Source organism: Cupressus sempervirens, chromosome 3 (assembly GCF_028749045.1).
Source record: "Cupressus sempervirens isolate cs-2001-9-10 chromosome 3, ASM2874904v1, whole genome shotgun sequence".
Taxonomy (NCBI): Eukaryota; Viridiplantae; Streptophyta; class Pinopsida; order Cupressales; family Cupressaceae; genus Cupressus; species Cupressus sempervirens.
The window spans coordinates 582152220-582164566 of record NC_143120.1 but is presented as its reverse complement, the minus strand read 5'-3'; positions in this window follow the sequence as shown (position 1 = coordinate 582164566).

Below are 12347 nucleotides of genomic sequence, written 5' to 3'. Positions count from 1 at the left end.
AAACTAGTGAATGTTTCCTTTGCCAAGTTGTCATGCATGTATGATTTTGTCTCCAAAGGGTGTAATACTAATCTTCACACTAAAAGCTAGTAAAATTGTGTAACTCAAATGAACTAAGAATTAGTTTGAGTCCCACTAGGCATGCGAATACCTATTGTCAATCAAGATTGTGCCTTTAGAAAGATGAAATATCTAGCTATCATGTTGAAACATGAAACTCTTTTGGGTGGTGGCTTGTCCTAAAATGAGAAGAATTTCTAGATTCAAATAGTTCCTCACCTAAAACTAGCTTGAATGCTAGAAATGAGATTAGAAGATGAATGGTACCACAAATAATAAATCATAAATGAGGGGATACAACAATGATTTGTATGCAACTTCAATTAAATCAACATAAATTACCCAAAATACTAATGATTCACAAAACTCAAACAATCATGCAATTAAAAAAGTGTTTCTATGCAAGGACCTAAAATATTTTGCTTCAAAAGGAAAACCTAGGCTTTACCAATTTTATACAAAAAGAATATGGACACAAACAAAGAACTACAATTACAAGTATCAATATTTAAACACAACACAAAAGGAAGGAATCCACAATAATGCAAACAAGAATTAATGAGAAGGAATTGCTATATTTGTATAAGTGATGATGTAAAAATGTTTTCTATAAAGTGTCCTATAATCAAGCTGAAAAATTTTCAATATGCTATGAGAAAAAAAAAAGACCTCACGATGAGGTGAACATACAATAAATAGGGATTAAAAAAAATTATATCAGATCTAAAAAATATGCATGAATAATTAGGATCAAAACTGCTCCAAATTGTGAAGAAACCCATCAAATCTATTTTCAAGCTCAAGTACAACTAATAGATGACTAATATTTTCCTTTAACTACTCAAAAACCTATGCAAAACCCTAATTTGAATCCATCAAAGAAACCAAAACTATTGCATGTCAAACTCCTAAAAAATATGCAAAAATCTTCTCAATAAGGCTCCCCAAATGATTTGAATGTAGAACAGGCCCTAACTACATCATATCTTGCCAAAAACAGCACTCTAATGCTAAAAAAACTACATAAGAAAATGAAACTACCTTTTAGTTGAAAATGAACTCCATGTAACTGATAGTTGACTAAAACAATCTTCTTTGCCTGCAAAATAGATCTTCGAGTTCAAAGTAAAAGTGAAATCCACCTCTAAAGATATAATTTCTCATTAACCTCCATTTGTCTTGCATTTAAAATAATTAGTGTATCAAGCATAATTCATAATTTCAATACAATTTGCCAATTTTACAATATATCATGTAATCAAATTATCTTCTTTGCATTTTAATAATTAATAATATTAAACACTTTATAACTTAAGTCATTTAACATATTAATTTTACAATGTTATACACAAACGAAGAATAATCATTACTTTCTTTTATATTTATTTATCAATATCCATATATTCAATATATATTAAATAACTCACAGATATGATGAATAAAAAATGATAAATCAAATAAATAATGAAAACAAAATATATCTACCAACTTATCCATATTTGATAATTATATGACATTAATCTATCAAATATGAAGAATTTAATAAATATTTTGTTTATTTAAAAAGGAAAATCATTCCTCTCAAAAGAGGACCCCATGAAAATTTATGAAATTGTTTTTATAACTTTGGTTTTGGTAGTGAAAAGGATCTAGAATTGTAAAACTTTACTCATTTGCAAATTTTAGAGTTTTTTGAGAGATCATTCTCTCTTGCTCAAAACAATGGAGTATTTTTTTATGAAACTATAGGGTGAATCTAGTAAAAACTTTTGCAACAATCAACCCTTTTCTTCATTTATAGGTAAACATAATTTTGCAACCTTTCATTTCAATTTTAATACTTTTATCAGCTAAAGACATTAGTTTCCTAAGTGTCATGTATGAAAAGCTTCTATTCCACCACAAAAACAAAAATGGGCATACCATACGGTGTGTACAACTTTGTGAGAATTATTTTTCTCTATTCAACTTTGAACACATATAGCCATTTGATGAAGCTTTATTTGGTTGAAACCCTTCCTTTGCGTAAATGTTGAAATGAGTTAACAATTGAATTAGTAGTATACCTTTGTGTTCTTCTTTCTATATTGGGATTTTTCTATTTATAAACCATTTTCACTCAACATATTGACCTATGTTTGATCCCATCAAAAGAGGACCTATGATTATTAAAGGGAAAACATTCCTGTCAAAAGGGGGCTTGGCGGAAATTTATGGACTAGATTTTATAACTTTAGATTTTGGCAATGAAAATGATAGAACCTAAAAACTTTACTTATTTGCACAAATTTTGGATTTTTTGGAGAGATCATTCTCTTTTCTGACCAAGCTAAGGTTGAAGCTCAAAACCATGGATAATTTTTTTATAAATTTTTCGGGTGAATCCAATGAAAACTTCTACAAGAACCAACTCTTGTCTTCATTTACTAGTAAACTTGATTTTGCAACCTTTCATTTCTATTTTAATACTTTTATCCACTAGAATCATTCATTTCTTGAATGTCCTATATGAAAACATTTTTTTCCACCATAAAAAAATGGGCATACCATGTAGTGTATATAGCTTTGTGAGGTATCATTTGTCTCTATTCATATCTAAATACATATAGCCATTAGATGAAGCTTTCCTTGGTTGAAACCCTTCCTTTGTGTAAATAATGAAATAAGTTAATAGTCAAATTAGTTGCATACCTTTGCATTCTTCTCTATATATTGGGATCTTTCTATTTATAAACCATTTTCACTCAACATATTGACCTTTGTTTGATCCTATCATGTTGGGGTTTTTAACATTTATTTGAAGTTAGTAACATATTTTTCAATATGGAAAATATTGAAGTTCATTTTCCTCTATGCAAGTCAAAGCTTAGAAAAAACATGCCTTCTTCTATTGAGTTTCCATTGATCTTTGTGATTTATGAAACACTTTTGAGTTCTAGTTTTCTTCGTAGGATACATATCTTTACATTTTGTAATTCTATCAGTATGGGAGCCTTTGCATTGAACTTGAAGCTCTTGAATGGTTCCCCTTCAATTCTACTATACTTTATCTTAGAGTTGTTTTCTTCTAACAAGGTTCAAATAATATCATGAGAGGAGTGTTTCTTTGAAACTTGTATCTATCAATATACATTGTTCGTGCCCAAATTGACAGATTAGGTTTCTTATGGAATAATGATCCAATAATGGGAATTCCTAATAGAAAATTTCCATTTGACAGGTTCCACTCTAACTAAATGTGAACCTCTACAATTTTGGCTCTGCAGAACCAAGGATGGTAGGCCTATACCACACACCCTAGAGGCTTTTTAGAGAAGATAACTTGAGGGACTTAGGTATTCAAGAAATTGATTACAAAATTGATAAATACATGTAGGTGAAATATATAAATGTTTAATGAATTTGATGACCTTTGTCACTTGGATATATGTCCTTACTGCAATCAACATGAAGACTCAAAACAATAATCAATAGATAGTGCCATAACTGAGGGATTCTTTATCATTATTCTATCAATCACTCACAATGTTTAAAATAACCCTCAAAGACAAATAATAAATCCCTTTTAATGATGTACAAACTATTGAATGCTTAAGTAAATTTCAATACTAAGTCTTACTAAATTTAACTCCCCTAAAGTGCCCAATAAGACAATAATGAAGATTGATTTATGAATACAATATTATTGTTTTACAAGCACTAAAATAACTTACTGCATTCAATCAATTGAATAGTCAATTAAACCAAAATTGAAATTTTGATCTTAGGAAAAAAATATGTGAGATAGAAATGATATCACCAAAAGATCAATCGAGCACATGAATTCTTGTATTGAATTTGAAATGCTTTCACCATAAATACATGTGTTGTTGGTGCATACAGATAGCATAATTTGAAGTTTGAAAAAAAAGGATTGACCACCTCTATAAAATGTATATAGGAAATATATGGTAATTATTATGATCTCTATTTCCAAATTTGGTCCTTATAAATATAGACATCAAATTGGTTACAAAATGAAAGGGTATGACCCTTTGTTTAAAAAATTTAAACTAATTGACCAACTAATAGTAACTATTGATTAAGCAAAATAAATTTATAAAGAAAAAGATTCATTGTACTAAATCTGGTGATGATTCCTCAATAAATTTGTTGCATTGTTTGATATGTTCTTGATATTTGTCATCTTTAAGCAAGTTAGCATCAACAGTCACCTCACAAACTTTGATCTCCAACTCAATCATCTTCTCGATTTGTTTTCTTATTCTTGTCATCTCTAGGTTATTGTTATTTTCCATTTCTAGGGCTTGATCCTACATCACATGGCACATCACCATCCATGTCTCCTAGTTGATTGTCTCTCCAACTACATCATGCCAAGATAAGACTCCATCTTCTGATACCAATTCTTCAAACAACTATTAAGTGGTCTTAAGTTCCTGAGTGTATATGCTATGATCATGGATCAACTTATTTTCCTCTTGGATGTCTTCATCCTTTTCTACTTCATTCTTTTCCTTGACTAGAAATCCCAAACTTTCCTTAACTTGGTCAATAACATCTTGAAATGATTTCTTAGTATGGAGCCAGATATCTCCCTTTGAATCATAGAAACATCCTTTAGCCTTTTATTTTATTCCTGTAGCTTCTTTGATTCACTTCTCAAGGCATCATCTGATGATTGAATCATGGGTTGCACGTGTGGCTTTCCTTCTTTAAGAAAGCTTTCAAAGATTGCTTTCCAATTGTCTCTTTCAAATGTTACCTATTTCATTTGAGCTTGGTTAAATAAAGCCATCTAAACCTACATATTTGCTAACTTATTAGGGTCTCTCACCCCTACTTTTAATGCCATCAAATGTCCAAAAGCCTCATCAACATCAATGATCATTGGCCTTTTATGTAGAGGGTATAGAACCCATAATAACATAGATTTTTCATCTTAAACAAACTTGCAACCAATGATTACATCTTTCACACCCTACACATATAACTTTGTATCGTTCTTTCCAAATTTGATCAGGCTATCAAAGATGTAAGATGTACTTAAATCCAATCCTAGTAGAGCCATGATTCTTGTTTCATTGAGTAATTGTCTCCCTCTTGCCAGAGTCATGTTTTCTACTTCCTTTTTAATATCTTCCTTTAAATTGGCCATTAACTCCTATTCATTCTCTAGAGTGATGTTTTGGACACTTTGCCTCAAATTATTTCCTCTGAAATTGTACAACATAGAAAAAAATTCCTTTGTCTTAACAAAGTCATCATCACTTACAAACTTTCTAGACACAAGGAATCTTTCATCCTTTTTAGCATTTACTTGATCAAGTGTTTGAACATCATGTTCTAGTTCTTGAAGTGTTGGCCTATCCAAGGTCCTAGTTACTAGAACAGGGGGGTCCAATATATTTATAATGTCATCTTTAAATTGTTCCAATGCCTAATGTCTCTTCTCTTCCAATTCTCTATTTTGATCTTGCAACTTCTATTGAACCTCTCAATATTCCATATTTTTGAAACTTTCTTCATTTTCAATGTCATGATGGATATAGTCACCCAATTTTTGTGATATTATGTAGGCATGAATATATCCTTCAAGATCATAATGGGTCCATAGATCCATAGTATACATTTGATACCCATTTTACAACTTTTCTGCAGTCTTATCATAAGACTTGGTGGCATAGATTGTAAAGTCTCCAAAAGATGGAGTAGTGGGGAGAAAAGTTTGTTTTCTTTGCTTCCCTCCAAAGTTTTATTTGTTGGACTCTAACATTTGCCTTGCAATCTCTAGATATGAAATAATTTTAGGTGCTAAGGCTAGTAGATTGTATGGTTTACAATCAAATCTTAAAACTATAAAACAAGTGAAATAGTCATAAGCATACCAATCACCCAATTGTGGTTAATATTTTCTCCTATTCCATTATCTTTAGGTCTCAAAAACCTCTTGATAACAGGGATAATAGATGGAAAAGCTTGATGCCCAAATAAAGTATACAGGGGCTAGATGAAGTGATCCTCAAAAGTAAGGTAGCAAGACATATTGTATCTATAGTCCCATACTGATGTCCACATTTGAATAGGCCTTTCTTCTCCATTAGTTTCCTGTACATTTAATTTCAAATTTTCATGCCATAAACATCTTAATTAACCATAATACAAAATCATATGCATAAGCAAAGAGTAATGCAAAAAAGTAGGACATTCAACTTCATTGAAATTAAAAAAATAAGTATGAATGTTGTCAACAATATACTTTCCATTATCATAGGGCATGGGCTCCAACATTTGAATGGTTGATATTAACACCATAGGTCCAGTATCCATTAAATTGGGAACTCCATTCCTCCCACTTGCCTGCAAGATTGGCATGTCATATCAAGGTAAGTGTTGAACATGTTAACATTGAATGGAGGTCCATCTATTGCAGTCAATGACTCTTTGACAGTGTTGTGTAACATTAATTTCCACTGCGTATAGGAACTATCTGACCTTTCATATTCATTCTTCAACTTAGTGAATGATAACTTATTGGTGGGACCATCTGTTAATTTGAAAACTTCATTCAAAGAATCAATTGATATCTCCATAAACTTCTCCCCAACATTATCATAGATAAATCTATCATTAGCATTGTATTTACTGATGATGACCTTAAGCAAATCAAATTTCACAAATACATTAGACATTGTCAATTTTCTTAAATTCATCTCCCATGGATGACATATAGGTGATTTATGGTTCTTGCTGACATAGTGGTATAGAAAAAGCTCATATCCTCTTGTCCTCATCCATATATCCACTACCTCACAATAACTACCTTCTAATTTATTAGGAGTGAAAAACTTTATTTTTCTAGATTTTTGCCCGATAAAATCCATCTGCTCAATCAAATCTTCATTCTACTTTCTAGGAGGGACTTCATCCTCCATTTTCTGCTTCTTCTCTGCCTTACTATTTTTCACTTTCTCAAATTTCCTCTTTTTTTTTGAGCTAGAACCCTTCATACTTCTAAACAATTATCTCTAAATATTATCACTACATACTAACGGAAAAGCTTACAACTTCTTCTAAAATTCTCTATGTTTAGAACAAGGAATGATTACTTCTTTAATAGAAAAAACCTTGTGCTCGTGCATTTATTTTCCCACATGAATCAAAGTCATAAAGTTATTGATCATTGTAATACAACACAGAGTGTCAGTAGTCACTTCTTGCCATTACTTCTCTATTTCATAAAGTATTTTTTCAAATATTTGATCATTGTAACTCTTGGCAAAAAATGCATGTGTACCTCTAATCGTTATATCCCAATCCTTACAATAGTGATTTGTTTCATTTTCATTTTATTACTATAGAAAATGGTGATAACTCCATTACTCATCACTATATCCAAAATCCTCTATCTAGGATCTTTGTTGGATCTTCTCTCTATAGGGTATAGAGATCAAGAACTTTAGTCTTCAATGGGGGTTCATATCCTTTCACTATAACTCTTAGCTATATGCAAAATCTCATCACTTATCATTGTCTTTATTATTGTAAGGGCAATCTGTGATCATTCTCGATCTATCACTATAGTACATAGTGATCCCTTTGAAAATCTTATTATTTTATCATTGTAGAACATGGCAATCACCTTCTTCATTGTTGATCACTACAGCACAAAATGCCTTCAATCACCATAAATATTGATCACTCTATGATATATTGATATTGTCCATTTCATCGCTAATTGCCAAACCCAAATCTTATTTCTTCGATATCTAATGATCACTGAAGGTCATTACGATATGCTTCTTTTCATTGCTCATTGTTATGTCTCTACTATGCCTTCTTTGCATAGATATGAACTTTGATCGATATATGATATAGCAATGCCTCATTGAACCTTGAAGCTAACCCTACTATTAACACTATAGAATATAGTGATACTTGATGCTTTGTCATTGTAGCTATAGTGATATGTGCAAAAAATAATTTTCTCACAAAATTTCAAGAAAATAAGTTTTAGGATCAATTGATAGGGATTTCCATGTGATGAGAAAGCCCTAGAAATGCAATTTGAAATAGGAGCCTTTGATTTTAGATGATAAATTATAGTTTTCTACCAACACAAAAAAATGCAATAAGTGATTCTTTTATTTGATCACAACCATACAATCAATCTAAGCTACATAAATCATAAGTAATTTACAACACTAGTAGTAAATTAAAAAGATGCATAATAATTAAAGCAAATAAAAGATGGAAAATATTTATAAAATATTGAGCTCCACCATACACTTCTTTCTAAATTTATCTATTTGTTGGGTGCCCTAGTCATCTTTTCTACCACTTTGTAATTGTTTTTCCTATCAAACATCAACACTTTGATCTTACCATGTTAATATGATGCTCACACTTCTTAGCAACTTTGATTCTATGTAAAACCATTTATTGTGAAAACGTATTGTAAATATTTTCAACATTTTTCTATAGGTAATCCTTTTTTTTGATAAAATATGAGTCATCCTTGTGCAATGTAGTTAGGCTTTGTCATTTTTTGTCATGTAAGAAACCAATCACAATCCTTGAATATTTGAAAAATCTGTCAACATTTGATCCTACACTCTATGCTTCAAATACTTTGAATATGTAAAAGAAGACTCTCTATTTTGATTTTTCTTTGACCAACCAAGCCATGATTATTTTAAATAAAATAAATATCCTCTATCTCATGCAGTGCATATGGGCATTCATTGTTTTTTATTAGGAAAATAGGTTTTACAAGGATCCTGAAACCCAAAGTTTTACATCATAAAACAACTTAAAGCAGAAAAGACAGAAAAAAAAGTTGCCTCAAAAGGCCAGAAACAAAAACGCCCAAAGCCTGAGAAACAAAGGCCAGGAATAGAGCCTGGCGGGTAGACTAGTGTCCCCTCTTTTCCATTGCATGTAGGGTTTCTGCAGCATCACTTTCCTTCTGGTTGGCCTCTTCCTCCTAGGTCATGGGGAGGAAATGCATCTAGTCCCCCTAACTTTCCTAGATTCTAGTCTCTTTCTGAGGATCTTCTCGGCTGGTTCTGTGCTCTGTACTCTACTCCACATTCCCCACAAGACCGGCATTGGTCAAATAGTCCCCCAGATTAACAATGTTTTCATTCAAGGTATATGGGAATTCATTGTTAATATGTAGGTTTAGTTGTGAAAAGATTGTAATATTTTGTAACTCTTAGAAAGAGATAAATGCTTTCTCTTTTCTTAAATAACTTTATTTTTTAGCACCAAGGCATCTATTCATTCCTCAAACATATTTAGCAAATACTTCTAGCTCTATTTTTTAATTGTGTTTTAATCCCACTTTTCTTTTTAAAATAGTAATAGATTTTATAGTATACTCTATTTTAGTTTATGTTGACTCCCATAGCCTAGTTTCCTTGATAATCTCTTGAGATGAATCAAACACTAGAAATACTAAAAATAAGATTCATTTCATGCTCAGTACTCTGTTTCCTTTGTCTCATAGAAGCAAATTCTAAAAATTGATTGCTATAGAAATTTATCATTAGATATTTGATTTTACATATATAAGTATTATAATTATCATCTATAAAAATGATGATCTTTTATTCCTCCTTAATTTTTTGAGGATTTTTCCCTCCATGCTACCTAAATTATCCCATTATGTACAAAACCCAGATTCCATTTTTCATGATTCTGCTTCATTCTCCTAAAAATATAAACACAATATGACTATTTGATTTGAAAAATAATAGCATTTTGTTTATAATTAGTTGATACCAAATCCATATATCTATGAAACATTCATTTTCTTCATAAGTAGATATCATAAACACTTTGGTAGATCATTCACAAGAAAACATCAATTGAATGCATAATGGCTTAGTAAAAATGTATAGTTGTTCAAATAGAATATTCAATGTATTGATAACAACATAATCATATTAGCCCTATGGCTCCATGTTTTGAATGAATGTAATTATTTCCAAATTTTCACTTCTTGCTATGTTTTTTCTATAATAATGTTTGTGCATAAAGCTTATTAAAAATATTATATCTTTTTGATTCATATAATACTCTTTAATCTTTTAAGCTTTGCAATGGTGTTGATCATAGAAAACTTATAAATAGAACTCCATTCTCTACTTGAATCGTAAACAAACAAACTGAAATTTTTGTATCTTAATGTCGTAAAATTTTGGTATGACCAACCACTCATTTGATTGCATTAACTTATCCTTTCTAATACCTTTAAATGAATAATAGTTTCTTTATTGCTATTTACTCATCTCTTATAGATTCTAACACATCTTTTAATTCTAATAATTGTATAACAAAACCTTGAGAGAATGCAATCCTATCCATTTAAACTCAAACAAAAACCTATATTAAAGAGTAGAGTTGTGTACCATTTTCCCTTTAACTGAAAACAAAACCTTTCTTTTTTATTGTGCCTGTGTAGCCCTCTGATTTCTTGAACTATCCCTTTGTTTGAAATTTTTGAAATTTCCAAGGATAAAAATTATATGAACATAGAAGAAAAACTCAAAGCCTAATCCTTATGTAACTATTTGAAACCTACATTTGCACTGGTTCCCCCTTCTTTTAATGTGATGATCTTTGTGTAAAAAAATCATTGTACATTATCAATAACCTGTAATTATTTTAGAAAAATAAACCACTTCTAAAACTAATTGTGCACTTGTAGCCTTTAAATCTAATCTATATACATCTCAAACCTAATACTCTTTGTGGTTGAAAGGTCTGACAAAAGCTATTATGTCCCTTCAACAACCTCTCATCCATTATGTGTCTTTAACCACTCCAAGATTCACGAAAAGGTTTCATATCTAAAATTATGTATGTCCCTTTAATAGTCTCCTCTTAATCTTCAATCTTTGCCCCTACCTAATTTGAGCAAATGGTTGCATGCTTATAGTTTATGCACACCCCTTCTGTGATCTCCTTAGTGTATTCAATCAACCACTTTGGCTCAATCATATGGTCCCATACCTATAATGAATACGTCCCCCCTCAATACTCTTCCCAAAATATTTGATCTTAATACCTTTACCTACACATGAAGTAAACTTATTAATATAAAACTTTCTTTTCTTTCTCTTTCTTTTCTTCCTGCATATTATTGATATACACTATTCTCTTTAAGGATAATAGATACAATTGATTTTTATATTCTTTTTTCCCAAGCTCAGTCATTGCAGGTGAATAACATGATATTTTTCTCTTCTCTATAGGTGTGACAACAAGGATATGGGAACTCGAGAACTCCATCAAGTTCAATATGGTTGCCTCCATACTAGGTAATGACATAACCATTGGTATCTTTCAATGCATTCTATTCTTTGTTGAATGATCAATGTACATTTCTCATATGTAGATATTTTAACATTCTTGAGAATTCTTTCAAAAAGATTTTAAAGTTTTGATGCAGGAGTATCCAATGGTGTAAGGGCAACCCTGTATTACCCAAAAATATGCTTAGAGATAGTTTCATTTTAATGTGTTTTTATTTCTAGATACCCATTTGGGTCAAATAAAGGTTCTAATTCTCACAATTCCACTATTAGTTTTTTGGGTTAGAGTTTTTAAGCACCTTGGGATATGTGTAAATAAAGAAAATGGGTTATTTTGTAATAGAGCCAAAACTATGATGAATTAGAGGGTGTAATTTGGAGGGATAATTATACTTGTAATTTTAAATGCTTAAAAAAAAAGAATCAGGTCAAAAGACTTTATAGTTAGAAAGTTATGATAGTTTTAAGTTTCCTGGAGACCTCCTAAGAGTGCTTCAAAGTCAGATTTGGGGCACTAAATGGTCTCGTACAGGGCCAAAAAATGGGGGAGAAGAAAAGCTATCCATAGAGCTATAAAGCACTTCAAGAGCTTTCCAAAAATGTAAACAGTTCGTCAATCAGAGTCTCAGTTCAAAATTTATTCATCCCAGAAGTTGGACTACCGTTTCTGGATTCTTCTAATTTTACACCGACTTATAAAATGACTTTTGGAACCTTCTACTTTGGTGGTGGATGCCAACTGGTGTATTCTAGAATGTTTTCCTAACCCTAAATGAAAGGGGGTCTATTTAAGAACATTTATGGCATTGTAAAGGTATTTCTTAGTGGAGTTAGAGAGAAGGTATTGTGTGGAAGATTTCTTTGTCCAAAATCATACTATTGTAAGCCCATAGGGCATTTTTCATTGATAATAATATTTCTCTTTTCATATGTGTTCATTCTGGTCTTTGGTTGTGTCTCCATCAA